Source organism: Canis lupus, chromosome X (assembly GCF_011100685.1).
Source record: "Canis lupus familiaris isolate Mischka breed German Shepherd chromosome X, alternate assembly UU_Cfam_GSD_1.0, whole genome shotgun sequence".
NCBI classification, from domain to species: domain Eukaryota; kingdom Metazoa; phylum Chordata; class Mammalia; order Carnivora; family Canidae; genus Canis; species Canis lupus.
This window is the reverse complement of record NC_049260.1, coordinates 35,659,714-35,677,737: the sequence shown is the minus strand read 5'-3', so window position 1 is coordinate 35,677,737 and position 18,024 is coordinate 35,659,714. Positions and strand designations below refer to the sequence as shown.

At 42.7% G+C, this 18,024-nt stretch overlaps 1 protein-coding gene across 3 annotated transcripts in view; it reads right to left on the bottom strand.

Moving 5' to 3' along the window:
• Positions 1-18,024, bottom strand: part of USP9X (ubiquitin specific peptidase 9 X-linked) — a 179,127-nt gene that overhangs the window by 141,858 nt on the left and 19,245 nt on the right. For 2 of the 3 annotated variants that reach the window (XM_038587198.1, XM_038587200.1), the window contains exon 1: positions 11,860-12,615. The exons of the other annotated variant lie outside the window; for it this stretch is intronic. The gene's annotated coding sequence lies outside the window, so the exon portion shown is untranslated. Of the gene's footprint in view, positions 1-11,859; positions 12,616-18,024 lie in introns of those variants that run through there. 3 annotated transcript variants of the gene reach the window in all.

Here is an 18,024-nt window from a genome sequence, read left to right as displayed (position 1 = left end):
AAGAGTTAAGTGATTAACACAGCGTGCAGAGTAACTAGAACTAATAGAGCCCTTCTGACTGGAGTCCAGTACCCTTCCACTGACTACAACAGTTTCAATTCAAATACAAATGCTGTTTTGAAACAAAAAAACCTCCAAACTAGGAGCTAATGGAATTAATGCAATTATTCAAACAATATGATTATTCTACTCATGTGTAAAAATCTAATTTAAAAGCTGTAAAATAACACCTATACAAACCATGGCAAGGCAACAGTTAACACTCTCTGGATACCAGATTCCAGCCACCTACATTTTAGGGGAGGGAGGTGGTAAGAAAGCATGTGCTTTCATAATCCACTGTTTAAGTAATGGAGCCACACTGGGAAAATACAGTCATTCTATAACCCAGATTCCGCTCTATGACCTTTCAACACATCTCAACAGTCAGAAGCTCTCAAGTGGAGAGGTGAAATTGGGAATGGAGTAAGAGTTGAAGAAAGAAAAGACAATAAAGGTGCTTTGCTTTCCAGTTCAACACTCCCTTCAGTGACAGAAGCAAAGTCAAATTAGCAACAACTCCCTCATTCAAGAGGAGTCCCATGTGTCTCACTTCCTTTACTCCATTCCCTAAACTATTCTCTTATTATTTCTCAGCCAAAGTGTTGAAAATACTGCCTCACATTCTCCTGGCTCCCCAACTCTCCCCTCTGACAGGTCTACCACAAAGCCATCAGAATTATCTTTCAAAAACACAAACCTAACCATCGCTCACTTAAGGATCCGTCTCGTTACCCTAAAAACAAAATATAAGTGTCCTTAATGTGGTATACAAGGTTGTCTGTCCCTTGCAATCTAGCCTCACCTCCCATAATCCCTTCCAATTATCTCCAATGCTCCTTCTACATTCTACTAACTTTTCTTTTTTTTTTTTTTTTCTACTAACTTTTCTCTAAAACACTACACTTTCTCTTTCATTCTTCCATTTCAAGTAACGGTTCCGAAATTTTGTATCCGGAACACAGTTGGCAATGTCTGGGAACAATTCTGGTTATCACAACGGGGTGGGAAGTGGGGGAGCAGGTACTACTGGCATCTTGTGGATAGAAACCAGAAGGAAATATGACAGCACACTACACAACAAAGATTCATCTTACTCAAAGTGTCAATAGTGTTAAGGTTTATTTCATGGAGGTTAAGTAACTTGCTCACTAATTGGTAGAGGAATTACAACTGTAATCTAACCCTTTTGACTGAGATTAGAGCTCTTTACTACCTACTGTACTACGATCTCAATCAGGCTGAGGGAGGTTCTGACTACCTACAAAAGACAAACTTAAACACTAACTCAAACTCAAACACTATCAACTAAGGCTCAGAATTTCCAGAGCCACCTTCCAAGGGGGGCTTTACTTAAAGAAACACAAACAAAAAGTAGAATAAGACCAAAAGAAGAGCACAGGAAAAATGCTACCAGAATTCAGAGAAGGTTAAGACCAATTTCCAACTTCATGAATATGGCCTGTGAGCTAGACTTTTGGAGGTTAGCCATAAAGGGGAGATGGAGCTCCAAGAAGCATAGTCATGGGAATAGGAAAAGACTGGAGCATCCACATCAAGTATGGGTTGTTTGATTAGATGGGAGAACAAGAAATCACCTTGGAAAAGTACACTGGAGGGACGCCTAGGTGGCTTAGTGGTTGAGTGACTGCCTTTGGCTCAGGGTATGATCCCAGAGTCACGGGATTGAATCCCACATCAGGCTCCTTGCATGGAGCCTGCTTCTCCTCCCTCTGCTTGTGTTCTCTGCCTCTATCTGTATCTCTCACGAATAAAAAAAATCCTTAAAAAGAAAAAAAAAAAGTCAGACTGGAATTATGCCAGAATGACCTCCTTTGCATAGAATTGCCATGGTAGGGGCAGCCCAGGTGGCTCAGCGGTTTAGCACCTGCCTTCGGCCCAGTGCCTGGTCCTGGGGACCCGGGATCGAGTCCCGCATTGGGCTCCCTGCATGGAGCCTGCTTCTCCCTCTGCCTGTGTCTCTGCGCCTCTCTCTCTCATGAATAAATAAAATCTTAAAAAAAAAAAAAAAAAGGATTGCCATGGTACATTTTGAACAATAGTTTTTAATTTTTTTTTAAACTTTTATTTATTTATGATAGGCACACAGTAAGAGAGAGAGAGAGGCAGAGACACAGGCAGAGGGAGAAGCAGGCTCCATGTACCGGGAGCCCGACGTGGGATTCGATCCCGGGTCTCCAGGACCGCGCCCTGGGCCAAAGGCAGGCCCCAAACCGCTGCACCACCCAGGGATCCCCCCAGTTTTTAATTTTTAACTAAGTTCTACATGCAACAGGGGGCTCAAATAAACAACTCTGAGATCAAGAGTCATACATTCCACCAACTGAGCTAGCCAGGCACTCCAATTTTGAACAGTATTTGGGGGGAGCAGAAGACATAAGGAGTTACTTAAACATGATTCTTGTGGCTGTGTAGATGAATAGAAGCCAAAGAATCTCGCCATGATTTTTCCTACTAACGCTTGAGTAGTATCAATTTGAGACTGCTGACATTTATATGGCTCAGATAATGACATCAAGCCAGACAGGCAATACACCTGCAGAGAGTACGCCGGGTTCTTCCTCCAACCCTTAGCCTGAGCTCACAATCCCTTTCATTCCAGTTCAACACACTCCCAGTCAAAAACTCGTAAGAACTTTGGATAACTGAATTATATCTACAAATGACATAGTCAACATCTATATACATACTGATTAAATTTAAGAAAAATTAGATTTTCTGCAATCATTTTCACAAGAGCCTGGGCAAGTACCCTTCCCTTTCACACAGAAGGCATTCCTGAAAATGTGACAAATCAAATATTCCAAATCCAAACAACAGATTCACATGTTCCTAGACATTTTTCCAATTATTATAAAATCCCTAATTACACCTCATCTTTCACATTGTAAGCTTTACTACACATTTGCCATACTTAATTTCCTGTGTCAGTGCAATTACTTCATCCACCAGTGAACAAAAAGTCAGGCAACATAACCAATGAACCCAATGAACTGTCTAACCCAGTAATGTTAGACATATCCCTAATCAGTTCCCTGTCAAGGATATTAAGTTTGGGACCTCCAGCTGATACAAAGAATAGGAAACTCCTAAAAAAGATACTGAACAGGGCAGCGCTGGTGGCTCAGTGGTTTAGCGCCACCTTCAGCCCAGGGCGTCATCCTGGAGACGCGGGATGGAGTCCCAAGTCAGGCTCCCTACATGGAGCCTGCTTCTCCCTCTGCCTGTGTCTCTGCCTCCCTCTCTCTCTCTATGTCGTTCATGAATAAACAAATTAAAAGAAAAAAAAAAAAGATACTGAATAAAATACAAGTCTGAAAGAATAAGGAAGTATATGGAGAATTGGGAGAGTCAAGTAAATGAGGGATTGGGGGAGGGGGTTAAGAAAAAAATGTTGGGAAATTAAGTTATGAAGTTGTACGAAAATCAACTTCATAATAAAAGTTTGCAGCAGTGTTTACAAAAGCAGTATCTAAAAAAGGAGCGGGGGAGGGAGGAGGGACATGAAAATTGTCTCCTAGGAAGGATGAACAAATGGCACACACTCAATTCCTGAGGCAGGAGTAAGTGGAGGCAGAGGACAGCAGACACGAGGGTACATGACTTAGTAAATTGTTTAACTGATGAGAACTTTTAACACACACGTAATTAACATGGTTGTTTCGACATGATGGAATTATCAAACGTGAGGTTTGTGTTTTGTTTTTTGCTTTTTTTTTTAAAGATTTTATTTATTCATTCATGAGAGACACACAGAGAGAGGCAGAGACACAGGCAGAGGGAGAAGCAGGCTCCACGCAGGGAGCCCTAAGTGGGACTCAATCCCGGGTCCCCAAGATCACGCCCGGGGCCGCCCTGCTTTTTGCTTTTATTCCCTCACGCTCTTCAGACTTTTTAACAGAGTATGTTTAAGTTCATAATCAGATGAAAAAATATATATAATATCTTTAGAAAGCCTTCCATCAAATAACTAGTTGGTTTTAAGTATTTAAAAGTAAGCATTGGGGCACGCCTGGGTAGCTCAGTGGTTGAGTCGGCCTTCAGCTCAGGGCATGATCCCGTCTGGGGATTGAGCCCTACATCGGGTTTCTAGTGAGGAGCGAGCTTCTCTCTGTTTCTGCCTCCCTGGGTCTCTCACGAATAAATAAATAAAATCTTTAAAAAATAAAAAAAGCTTTGGTGATCTGAAAAATTCATTTATACAGAACAATATCTCCTAAGACATCAAATTAATGAAGTATTTTGTAACGTTTCCAACTTAGCTTGCCTTTAACAAGCATTAAACACCATTGCCCCACTTTCAAAATGGTGCTTTGTTTCACAGACTCTAGCTCTAAAGGGTTTGTTATATTTAATCTTTTTAAATATAAAGATATTTATTTATTTGAGAGAGAAAGAGAACAAGCAAGGGAAGGGCAAAGGGACAAATAGACGTCTCACTGAGAGAGCCCACCTGGGGGGGGGGGGGGTGCTCAATCCCAGGACCCCGGGATCATGACCTGAGCCAAAGTCAGACAATTAACCAACTAAGCAATCTAGGAGCCCTGGAAACTGACTTTTAAGCTCACTCTAACCAGTATATATGACAGGAACAATTCTGTTTTGCTCACCTTGTATCCCTGTTATCTGGTACAATACTTAGCACATAATAGGCATTTAACATGTAAGTGCAGAATTTAAGGTACAAAATAAAAAGGATTCAAGTAAAATGAGATAAAATAATAAGACGGAAGAAAGATAAGATATGCTGGAATTCATGTCTAAACCAGTAATTCTCCAAGGGTGGTTACATACTTGGGAACTTGTTAGAAATATATATATATACTCTTTGGATGCCTGGGTGGCTCAATGGTTGAGCATCTATCTGCCTTTGGCTAAGGGTGTGATCCCAGAGTCCTGGGATCCTGCATCGGGCTCCCTGTGGGGAGCGTGCTTCTCCCTCTGCTATGTCTCTGCCTCTCTCTTTGTCTCTCATGAATAAATAAATCTTAAAAAAAGAAACATATATTCTTGCGCCCCATTCCACACTTACTGAATCAAATTCAGGGGGCAGGGCCCAGAAATCTATTTTAACAAACCAACAGGTTTTAGAACCTTGCCCTAAACCAGGGCCAAGGGCAGCCCAGGTGGCTCAGCAGTTTAGCGCCATCTTCAGCCCAGGGCGTGATCCTGGAGACCCAGGATCAAGTCCCATGTCGGGCTCCTTGCATGGAGCCTGCTTCTCCCTCTACCTCTGTCTCTGCCCCTCTCTCTGTCACTCATAAAATAAACAAAATCTTTAAAAAAAATAAAAATTAAAAAAAAAATAATAAACCAGGGCCAACTATGATGAAAGACCAAACCCAATCTCCTGTTTTTGTATAGCCCACAAGCTGAGAATGTATTTCACACAGGAACATTTACAACTTATTTGATGACAGGGAACACTAACTTTAAATTCCCCATTAGGCAAAATACTGTATTTATGAGCCTCCCCATTCTATTCTTATTAGACCTGAATTACAAATAATTGCACCAACTATCATTTTTAATTCCACTAACAGAAAATTGACCTAATATCCTCAACGTCTCCTCTTCACATGCAAAACCTAAAACAATTCCAATCTGGCTTTTTAGAGAAAAACTTGCTGATTCCAGATTTGAATTTGGGAAGCGTTATCAAGTCGAACAATCAAATCTTCCTACACTACCTTGATCTGAGACAAAATACTCTGTTAAGATACAACATGAGTCTAATACCATGTAATAATTTCCATGTTTTCTGGTGTCTCAATTAATTGAATAAATGTTCAGAAGTTCCTTCAAAGTAACCAGCTGAGGGGCACCTGGGTGGCTCAGTGATCTGCCTTTGGCTCAGGTCATGATCCGGGAGTCCTGGAATCCTGGGATTGAGTCCCACCATTGGGCTCCCCACAGGGAGCCTGCTTCTCCCTTTGCCTATATCTTTGTGTCTCTCATGAACAAATAAAATCTTAAAAAAAAAAAAAAAAAAAAAACCCAGCTCAAAGACCACAAAAGAAAGAAAGAACCAACAACCTAAACTTTTAATAAACACCAAAGTCACTAGAAAGGAAACTAGCATAAATAGAATAGGAAAGGGAGTCTTTTCCTACTCCTTTTTTTCAGCCTAAATTTTCTTATTTTCCCACTTCATAGGCTCTGTATCCAAGCTTGGGATCCAAGACAACCAGGTCAAAATCATGCCAAGGAAAACAATTCCTCTGATAATGGCTGGCCAATCAATATGGGTCTAAAGTGTTCAAAACTTCTATGATTGATCAGTTACAGAAGGATAAACTGAAAAGAGCCAAAATATGATGATACATCAATTTTGTATGCAGTTCTAAGTACTGGAAGTCAAGTATTCCTCCAGATTTCGCCAGTTACTGTAAATAATATTCTACATGCTTTGGAATAAACAAAGGTAAAGGGCAGAATTGCTGACCTTATTACCTATTATCTACCACCTTAGAGAAATTTAAGTGTGAGTTTAGGACAATGACTACAAAGGTATTGGATTTCAAAAAGTAGTTACTGTGCCTTATTAGATACGGAAAGAGCTTCATGTAGAATGTACTCTATGCACACTATCTTAAGTTACTTCAGCAACTTTTTGAGGCATGTTCTTCATCTGAAAAGGAGTTTGAGTAGGTCTAAGACTCCTTCCAGGACTGCTCATCATAAAACAATTTTCAGGGCAAGTGACTCCAAATAATAAAGAAAATTATGAAAAAAGAAAAAAATGGAGAAAAATCATACCAGAATGTAATGTGATGAACTGACTATTCATCCAACAAATAATTACTGAATATCTACGTGCCAGGCACTTTCTAGCTACTAGAGATGTATCATTGACTTAGGATCTTGAGTTTGATCAGATGAATGCCACTAACCTAAAATTTGGAGGACAAAAATCAAAGCATCTGAACAAAATAAATAAAACAAAAAGAAAAACATACCAACAGTGTAAAGGTAACTGACAGACCATCAATACAAAAAAGGAATGGCAAGAGGAAAGGTGAGACACCAGAGTGTGTAATTCCTGACAAAAAATTAAAAACATTGCAAGTATAGCTATTCCTAAACCAAATATACAAGAATTCTAATCCATTTCTACTGCACTTGACATTTGTGCTTGCTAGAGAAGACTGGAGATCAGAATGAAATTCTATTAACTAAAAGAAACTGAAAAAGGAAAATTCCATTGAATTATACCATAACTAAGTAGATTTCTTAGAACAAAATCCAGTCTCCATCTATGAAGCACAATAAATAACAAAGTTAGGGAATCCCTGGGTGGCTCAGTGGTTTAATGCCTGCCTTTGGCCTGGGGCGTGATCCTGGAGTTCCAGGATCAAATCCCACATCAGGCTCCCTCGTGGAGCCTGCTTCTCCCTCTGCCTGTGTCTCTGCCTCTCTCTGTGTCTCTCATGAATGAATAAATAAAATCTTTAAGAAAAATAAAATAACAAAGACCTAAGAGAGACTTTAGAAATGAGTTAGTCCAATGCCCCTCACTTGATACAACATAAGCTTCTAGACAATAGCAATCTCCAGAAAAATGTCTGGTACACAGCAGATTCCCAATAAATTTTTGTTGAATGGATAAAAAGCAAACTAAGGACTTAAAACAGATTATCAGTAATGCTAGTATTAAGACTGGAACCATAACTCCAAGATGCTGCTCAGTAAGAGATAATGACTATATTCTGTGCATTTGTGTGTGTATACATTAAACTCTGGAATCGTGGTCTCTCCCAAATTTTAATCAAGCATCTGAACTTTTTGCTACTTTGCCTGGAATTTTTGGCAGTGTGGCAAAACTAAAAAGTGAGAATATCACTGCCTAATGGTAGGACTCAAAACGCAAAGTCTCTGATCTCCCCTTTCCCTGAAATGAAATGCAAAGAACTCCCTAGCTGAACATCCAAAGTATTTTTTGAGCTATTCTAATGCCTAGTTTCCACCACTTATTCAATTCAATCATAACTTCCAGAGTGGAAGATCTAGGAATTTTTTTTTTTAGAAAATGGATTTTGAAAAAGCTCTACAGGTGATTCTGATACACAGCTGAGTTAGAAAAATCATTGTTAGACAGTGGCTAGAAACAGAATTAAAAATCCATTTGCTCAGGACGCCTGGGTGGCTCAGCAGTTGAGCATCTGTCTTTGGCTCCAGGGCCGTGATCGGGATCGAGTCCCACAGAGAGTCCCACATTGGGCTCCCTGTGAAAAGCCTGCTTCTCCCTCTCTCTGCCTAGGTGTCTGCCTCTCTCGAGTAAATAAAATCTTAAAAAAAAAAAAAAGATCTTTGACAGATCTTGTGCCACATTAAGAAAGCTCATAGATTCTACATTAGCAGGCTTTCCCCGCAGCCTCAATACACAATTTAACACAGTGGACCAAGAGAATTAAAAGAAATAAACACCAAATAAAGGTGTTTATTGCTATTTCATTTATTCCATAAAATTATTGAGCAATACTACAAAAGTGCAAAATGAAACCCTCAGTTTTCAGAACTTTTTGTTGAAATTACACGGATTCTAAACTAAGCTAAATAAACTTCAGAATTTTCAAACTGAGATAATAGTTCACATAATACTAAATGTTCATTTATGAGATGATTTAAATAAATTACTGGGAGACAAATGCCTGGATTTTACATCTTTTAGGAACGTTATGTTGCCTAACATTATTTTAGTCATAAACACACCCACCAACTAAACTATCACCCAGAACATGTTGGGAGACATATGGAAGAGGAAGAACCTACTTGCAGCAAAGCTTTTAGCACCTCGCTGGGTAACCAAAGTGTTTCCCAAATTGCAGATAATTGTCATATTTTTATTAAAATCTTAGTCTAAAGCTACTCTGGTTCATGAAACAAAGTTCTGTATGTTTGTTTTTTTTTTAAATAATGATCAGTGTCATTTCAGTAATGTGGCACCATAGTTGAAACATCACTGGTTGACAGACCTCAATCCCTCATCTGTATAATGGAGAATTATTTATGCAGTAATTGAAAACATGTGGAAAAAAATCCATCTTCTTATAAATCTGCTTGAAAGTCCAGTAAGACAGCAGTAGTATTAACAGTAGTATTCAGCCTTAACTGCATGAGAATCACCCATAGTGGTTTTAAAAGAAATCTTTGCTCAGGACCCATATCAGACCTAATCAGTCTTAGAGAGTAACTCAGGCATCCGTATTCCCCCCGCCCCCCCCCCACGCAAACTCCCCTAAGAGATTCCAATGCGCAGTCAGGGTTAAGGGTCAACGCATTAACCCTTCTCCAACACTAATGTTAGAGCCTATACCAAGAAAAGAATTTAAGAACAAACGTGACAGCTCAAAAAAAAGGGAAACTAAAATATTTTTCAATTTTTAAAAATAAAACTTAAAGATTTAGAAAACATACCAGCAAGGGAGGAAATATTCAGGCTATTATGAAACCATCACATTATTTTAGAATTAAAAACAACAACAACAACAAAAAAAAAACACACCAAAAAACAAACCCAACTAGCTCAAGAATCACAGAATGAGATCCTTTACTAAATTGCCCCAAAGACTTACAAGAGGATTGATCCTTTGACACCGCCCCCTACATTTCAGACAACTTTCTTTAACCTAAGCAAAAATTGGTTTCAATATTAAAATTCTGTAACTGAAGCATAAAAACTTCACTAAAGTTGACCTTATCAAATAAAAGCAAGCTGAAAGAATAGTTGCTTATGTCCAACTAAGAATTTAACCAGCAGTCACGACATCCATTTTCAAAAACTGTAAGGTGCATTATTTATACCAGGTCAAAAAAAAATTATCTCTGAAGAGACATCCACGAAATCCCTCATCTTCTTGAGATGTCAGAATACTTATTTCAAGATCCTGGAAGAAAAAAAGATGCAAAGTGAATCCTACTTGAACATTCCATCGATAAAACAAGAGAACTATGGAACACCAACAAGAGATTACAGTAATTCGGTTAAAGGTAAAATCTGCCCTTCAAAGTAACTTTCTGAAGAATTTAGATTCTCACATGCCCTGTTCTTGCCGTTACTAAAACCTTCCAGAAATTTTCCCTCTCAGAAACTACAAAGGTCAGCAAACAAAAGGAAGAAATGGCATGAGAACATGAAGATAACAGGTTAAAAATTCCAAGTCAAATGTCCATAAAAAAAAAAAAAAAAGGAAAACAGGTTAGGAGGAAAAATTACTCCAAATGCCTTTTTAAAACAGAAGAAACAAAACATAACATTTTGAGTTCACCCATGGAACACCAATTCCAAATACTTCTGATTTTCACTCTATGCAGACACTGGAACAATAAACCTTAATCTTCAAGAACTTGAGAGGCATTTGCTGAAACCAAAATGGCAGCCCACTGAATCAGACCAGTGAGATCTAAAGGAGTTTGCAGTCTCTATTTTTAAATTCAAGTGTACGGATTAAGAAAGTCAAGCTAGTCATAGTTCAAGCTAGTCGTGGTTAAGGAGTCCTTACTATATAATCACTAAGAGTAGAGATAATGAGCTCCAAGACAGGGTTAAGTACCAGCTGAAAAGTTTCCTAATCAATAAATACAGCCCAGATTCTTCCTCAAAACTGAAGGTATACAAACGTTATGTAGATTTAGGAGGCTCATGAGTTTCCAGGGAAAAGAGGCTACAGATATTTCCTTCCCTGGGCTCAAAATAAGGCACGAATATTTACAACTACAACTCGCTCAGTTAAATTCAAAGACAATCTGAAGAAATTACACACACCTGTAAACTGCACCGTGGAAACTCCAATTAACGTTATTCCTATAGAACTTTCAAAAAATACGCTTAGTCTAAGCAAGTTCTATTGGAAGTCTTAAAAAAAATTCCCGTGTAAATTCCAGTCGCCACAGAAGTCCCTACAAAGATTACAAAACAACGTATACACCTGCTCCGTAACTTAACCTAATATTTTACAATGAATGAAAAATAAGCAATTTACCGAACCGGAAGCCTCGTACCACACGAATCTGAAGGGTCCTTATCAACAAGCTCGCACAGGCTAATATTTTCTCAGAAACAGTTAAAAATAGAAAGGTGGTGGGTCCAAGTTAGCTTGGAGGCGATTTCTGCATCAAAACATCTTTCGGGGCTTTGGCCTTCAGCAAATGAAGGGGGGCGAAGGAGGTGTAGGAGGCCGATAACCGGGCCCAGGCTCCCAGGCCACAGGGCTGAGGAGAAGCTGCCGGTTATCGCGGGAGGGTGGGGGGGAGGCGGACAAGTCGTCGGGCCTGATAGCCAGGCGTAGCCGAGGCCTAGCTCTGCTGCTCCAAATCACTCCACCTCAGTAATGGCGTTTGGTGTCAAGTGGAACGAGACTGGGGAGGAGAGCGGCCGTGAGTTCGCCGAGCGTCGGGCTGTAAGCCCCAGGGCCGAGGGCGAGTAGGCCCCGCCGCCGACCCGGCCCCCAGGCGCCGCTGCGGGGGCTGCACGCCGGGCCCTGAGACTCCATCCTCCTACTCGGCCCCAGACAGGACTGGAAGGGGGAGGAGGGGGAGGGACGAAGCCGTCAGCCATTTTCCCTTACAGTCCAAAACACACAGACACGCTCCCGGGACGCCGGCTCGACACACAACACAGCCCCGCGCCCCCACCCGCGCCGTGCGCGCTCGCCCAACCAGGGGCCGAGGAGGGGGAACCGGAAAGGCCCCGGCCCGGCCAGCCGCCGGCCGAGGAAGAAACATTGGGCTCTCACACCCCCCTCGGCCTCCTCCCCTCACTTACATCCAGCTGTTGGCCCGGCGCGGCTAGCTACTCACCGCACGACACAGGCGTCTTCTCCTCACAACCAGGGCACGCGGAAGCAGCAGGCAGCTGCAAGACTCAGTCCCAGGGCAAGGGCAACCCTGGGTGCATCCCAGGCCCGGGGGTGACTGGCGACAAAGTGGGTCGAGAGGCTACGGGCGTGAAGACCAGGGAGCTACACAGGGGGCGCCGGAATTCGCCGCTCGCCGCGCCCGCCCTTCAGCAGCAGTGGCCGCGGCCGCCTCCTCCTCCTCCTCCTCAGCCGGCGGCGGCGGCGGCCCTCTTCCCCCTTCTCCCTTCGGGCCGGGGTTCTCGCTGAGCTCAGACGGGCTCCGGACGGTGCGTTTCTCCTGCGTCACCTCCTCCTGCTCCTCCTCCTGCAGCGGCGGCTTCACCTTCCCCTGGTCGCCGCCTCTTTACCGGCTCTGGGCCTGATCGCTTTGCTGCGGGTCGCTCCTTGCTCCCGGCACCGACCGGAGCACCGGGGGCTGGGGCGGCCGCCTCCCGGGAGAGAGGCGGCAGCGGCGGGCTCCCGCGAGGCCTGTGAGGGGAGCAACGCGGGGAGGGGCCCCGCACGGCTGAGGCCCGGACGGGCCGGGTACTGAGAGGTTGCGGCTCCGGCGGCAGCGGAGACTAGCTTCCGCAGCCGCGGATGCCCGTCCTCGCCAATATGGCGGATCCGGCAAACCAAAAAAAAAAGAAAAAAAGAAAAAAAAGGAAAAAAAACCGCTCGGCCAGTGGCGGCGGCGGCGGCGGTAGCGGCGGCGGCAGCAGCACTGGAGGCGGTGGAGGCAGCAGCGCGGCGGCGCAGACTCCCACTAGCCCCAGCACCGCCCAAAGCCGCGAGGATCCCGCCCCCGCCAAGCCCCGCCCCTCAAGGCCCCGCCCCTCAAGGCCCTTCTCCTCCTCCCTACACCCCCTCCCCCCTCCCTTCCTCCTCCCTCAGCTGCTCCTGCTGCTCCCTCCTCTACCCAGAGCCAGGGAGAGTTGGGCGTGCTACTGGGAAGCCGGGCCAGGCGAGAGACGTTTGGAACCCGGGGAGCTGGAGTGGGGGAGGGGAAAACAATGCGGTAAAGACTGTTCACGCAGGACCGTTTCTTCCGGCCGGCCCGTTCAGGATCGCGCTACGACCGGCAACGGTGTTCCAAATCATTCATATTGAGAACGATGTGAGAGCAGAGGTGACACGAGGACAGGGAAAAGTGGGGGAAGGGAAGTCCGGAAGGATCTGGCAAACGCCAGAGGAGGAGCTGGGAGTTCAGGACTAGCAGAGTGTGTGGCCAGGACAGGGTTAATCGCGCAAACCGCAGCTGCGTCGCTCAGAGTTTGACTTGGGCCGCTTGTTTTTGTTCCATTGTGAACCGTGGCCCCGCCGGCGAGTGCCCGGATGATGACGTCACCAACCCCCCCCCTTTTTCCGGGATTGTTGGGGGGAGGGGTAGCAGAAAGACAAGATCTCGAGACCACGCGCTGAGCGGTCGCACCCGCAGTGCGTGGGGGTCTGGGGGGGGCAGAGCTAACCCGCGTCACTTGGCGGGTGAGCCAGCCAGGCCCACTGGGCGGATACCTTGGGGGTGGCAGCAGTGCGAGGTCTTAAGGGCCTGGCCACCTGCTCCTCGCCGATAGGGGGAAGGTGTGGCTATCTACTGCGGGGTGGGGGGGAACATGGTCGGATTGGGGAGCTCCCCCCCACTCTATGAAGCAGGTGCTCTAAGAAACTAATTCACATGATCCTGTAGCATCAGTACCTGAAAGCACTTGGGCTTCCTCACAACCGTATTGACTTTGACCGCCCTTTGACCATAGGAGCTCTTAAAACAGCAAAGAAAAAATTATAAAATGCCACGGAAGGCATAGGGACAAAGCAGTTTCAACAGCAAGATTAGCCTCTTTTGCCAAATCATCAGTCCAATTCTGTGTCAGAACCAGGAAAACCCTTAAGAACCCATGACATTCACTATGTATGTCATGGGCTATTTTCTACAGGTTTATATTCCAAAAACGAAGGTTATCAGGCTAATTTCAAATAAACGGTGTGCTTAGATCAATTCTATACAACCTACTTTCAGTGCCCAAATGGAGAGAAAAGAAATGCAGTCCCAAATTTACCACAGATTTCCTTTTGACTTAAAAATGCTTCTGGACACTAAATTTGAAATCGTAGCAAGCCCTTGTTAAGTAAGATTATATTTTGTATGGAAAAGAGTTAGACTTAGTTATGCTATAACTATGTTAATTTGTAATACAGTTGTTAAAATGGAATCCAAACTAATTGGGGATGGCAGCACATTACTAGTATCTTTAAAATCATTTCACTATACATTACTGGACTGTTTTCACCACAAAAATTATATAATAAGGTATTCAAGAAAAAATTCATAGCCCTAATAATTCATAGCACATTTTACCTTGTTTTTATAATTATTTCCATGAATGGCTTTTCTTCTCCATTAGCTTATGAGCCTCTAGAGAGCAGACACTACCATCTGTGTACACTGTAGGTTTGTTAGCCACATGATTTTACTTAATCCTCAGAACTCTGTGAGGTAAGCCAGAACATATATTGCTATCACTAATTTTAGATAAAGAAATAGGATAAGTCATTTACCCATGATCACCAGACAGGATTGGAAAGTGTTTAACACCTGTCTTTTAGGGATGCCTGTGTGGCTCGACAGTTAAGCATCTGCCTTCAGCTCAGGCAGGGTGTGATCCTGGAGTCCCGGGGTCCGCATCGGGCTCCCTGCATGGAGCCTGTTTCTCCCTCTGCCTCTGCCTCTCTCTCTGTGTGTCTCTCATGAATACATAAATAAATAATTAAAAAAAAAAAAGCACCTGTCTTTTAACCCTATCAAAAGAGCAGTGTTAACAAGGATGTCCACTCTCACCAATTCTATTCAACATTGTACTTGCGGTTCAAACCACAGGAAGAAAAAGAACTGAAAGACACAAAGGTAAGAAAGGAACAATTAAGCCACCTCTATCCCCCTTTGCAGATATAGAAAATCCTGGGAAATTCACTACAGAAAACTAATAGAGCTTAATAAATGAGTTTAGCAAAGTTGCAACATATAAGATAAATAATAGATCAATTATATTTTTATATGCTAGCAATAAGCAATCTGAAATAAAGAAACCAATTCTATTACCTCAAAAATAATAAAATAGTAATGAATGAATTTAACAAAAGAATTTAACAAAAGAAGTGCAAGATTTGTACAATGAAAACTACAAAACATCATTAAAAGAAATTAAAGATGACCAAAATAAATGAAAAAAACAGGCCGTGTTCAAGGATTAGAAGACTTAATTTTGTTAGATAGCAATACCCCCCAAATTGATCTTCAGAGTCAACCTGATCCCTATCAAAATCCCAGCAGACTTTTTAGCAATAAGCACATGAAAAGAAACTCAACATCACTAGTCTTGAGGGAAATGCAAATCAAAACCACAATGAGATACCACTTACCACCCATTAGGATGGCTATAATAATTTTTTTTTTTTTTTAAGAAAATAGAAAGTGCTGGCAAGTATGTGGAGAAATTGGAACACTTGCAAACTGCTGCTGGGAATGTAAAATGCGGCAGCTGCTATAGAAAACAGTTTGGCAGCTCCCCACAATCTAAACATAAAATCACCCTATGGACCAGCAATTCCACTAAGTATGTACCCACAACAACTGAAATCAGGAACTGAAATACTTGTCATCCTTGTTCATGGCAGCACTATTCACAATAGCCAAAATGTGGAAACAATCGAAATGTCCAATAGGTGAGTGGAAAAACAGATGTGGTACATACACACAATGGAATATTATTCAGACTTCAAAAGGAATGAAATTCCAAGACATGCTACAACATGAATGGACCTTGAAAACACTGTGCTAAGTGAAAGAAGCCAGACTCAAAAGGTTACATATTGTATGATTCTACCTCATAAGGTACCTATAAACAGACTAATTCATAGCAAGCAGAATAGAGGTTACAAGGAGCTGGGGGAGGAGGGAATGGGGAAGTAATTGTTTAATGGGTAAGATGTTTCTGTTTGGGATGGTGAAAAAATTCTGGGGCTGAAAACATAACTGCACAACACTGAATGTGCTGCTCAAAGCCAATGAACAGTACACTTAAAAATGGTTAAAACGATTGCTTTCATGTTTTATATTTATTTTACCATAAACTTTAAAAAGTGGGGGGAAATTGTTTCATATGGTTTAACCTATAAATGGCACTCCCACCAGCAGTTCTAGGGGGACTTAGTCTATCAAGTCAAACTCACCAGCAGCTCACTCTTTCCTAGCACAAAGCTACCATGTGCACCTTGGCTCCCAGAGTGGGTGTGGCCTACAGGACTGCGCACTTTTGACACCTTCCACTCAGTTAATGGGCTAGGCAATGAACAGTTTGGAGTTAAAAGAAGAGGCTCAATGCCATAGTGCAAGCTCCTTAAAGTCCATACAGTCCTGGCTTTCCTTCTCATTTCCTTCATTTTGGTTTCTCACTCTTTTTCTTTAAAAAGACTTATTTAAGAGAGAGAACATAATCTTTAAAAAAAAAAAAAAAAAAGGGGGATCCCTGGGTGGCGCAGCGGTTTGGCGCCTGCCTTTGGCCCAGGGCGTGATCCTGGAGATCCAGGATCGAATCCCACATCGGGCTCCCTGCGTGGAGCCTGCTTCTCCCTCTGCCTGTGTCTCTGCCTCTCTCTCTCTCTCTCTCTCTCTCTGTGACTATCATGAATAAATAAATAAAATCTTTAAAAAAAAAGAGAGAGAGAGAGAGAGAGAGAACATGTGCCTGCATGAGGGTGAGGAGAGGGGGAGAGAATTCCAAGAGGTTCCTCCCCGCAGCAGGGAGCCCCACTTGGGGATCGAACCCAAGACCTTGAGGTCAAGACTTGAGCAGAAATTAAAAGACTGACCCTTAAATAACTGAGCCACCCAGGTGCCCCTTGGTTTTTCTTTTCCTTTTTTTTTTTTAAAGGTTTTATTTATTCATTCATGAGTCCCAGAGAGGGAGAGACAGAGAGGCAGAGACACAGGCAGAGACACAGGCAGAGGGAGAAGCAGACTCCATGCAAGGAACCAGACGTGGGACTCCCCGGGTCTCCAGGATCACGCCCCGGGCCAAAGGCAGGCACTAAACCACTGAGCCACCCAAGGATCCCCCCTTGGTTTTTAAAACTGTAATTTTTTACTTCCTGGTTCTGTCTTGGTAAAGCAAAGCCTTATCATATTCCATTTCCTCATAAAATCTCTCACTGCACTCTTATTTGTCCAACCAGAAATGCTTAATAAGTATACTCATTGTTTACTAGGACATTTATCTTAAAGAACAGACACAAAGTGAAAGAAGTCAGAGAAAGACAAATACCATAGGATTTCACTTATATGTGTAATCTAAAAGCCAAAACAAAGCAGAAACAGACCCATAAATATGGAGAACACACCAGTGGTTGCTAGAGGGATGGGGGTTGGGGACAGGCAAAAAGAAGTGGAGTGGGAGGTCCAGTTTTCCAGATATGAAATAAAAAAGTATAAAAGTATGGGATAAAAGGCCCAGCATAGGGAATACAGTCCACAGTATTACAATAGCGTTGTATGGTAACAGATTATAGGTATACTTGTGGTGAGCACAGCAAATTTTAGAATTGTACAATTACTGTGTTGTCCACCTAAAACTAAACTAACATTGTGTATCAACTATATTTCAATTAAAACAAAAAAGGAGGACCCCGGGGTGGCCCAGTGGTTTAGTGCCTGCCTTTGTCCCAAGGCGCGATCCTGGAGTCCCCGGATCGAGTTCCGTGTCGGGCTCCCGGCATGGAGCCTGCTTCTCCCTCTGCCTGTGTTTCTGCCTCTCTCTATCAGTCTCTATGTCTATCATGAATAAATAAATTTTAAAAATCTTAAAAAAAAAAAAAAAAAACGAAAAAGGACAGGCCTTCCTAAATTGATACCACTTAATACTTTCAGGGCCACACATTCCAAAGTTCTAGAGACAAGGGATTAACTGCTTCATACTTGTGAAAAGGTCTTCTGGGTTAATGCCAAGCAAATATAAAATTGCTAATATGTATCCTAGAGAAGGCTTTGTGATTTGAATGGAATGAGGAAAGTCCACAATGACTTACCATCTTCAATATAAAATATGGTAAGGGATGTCTGGGTGGTTCAGTGGGT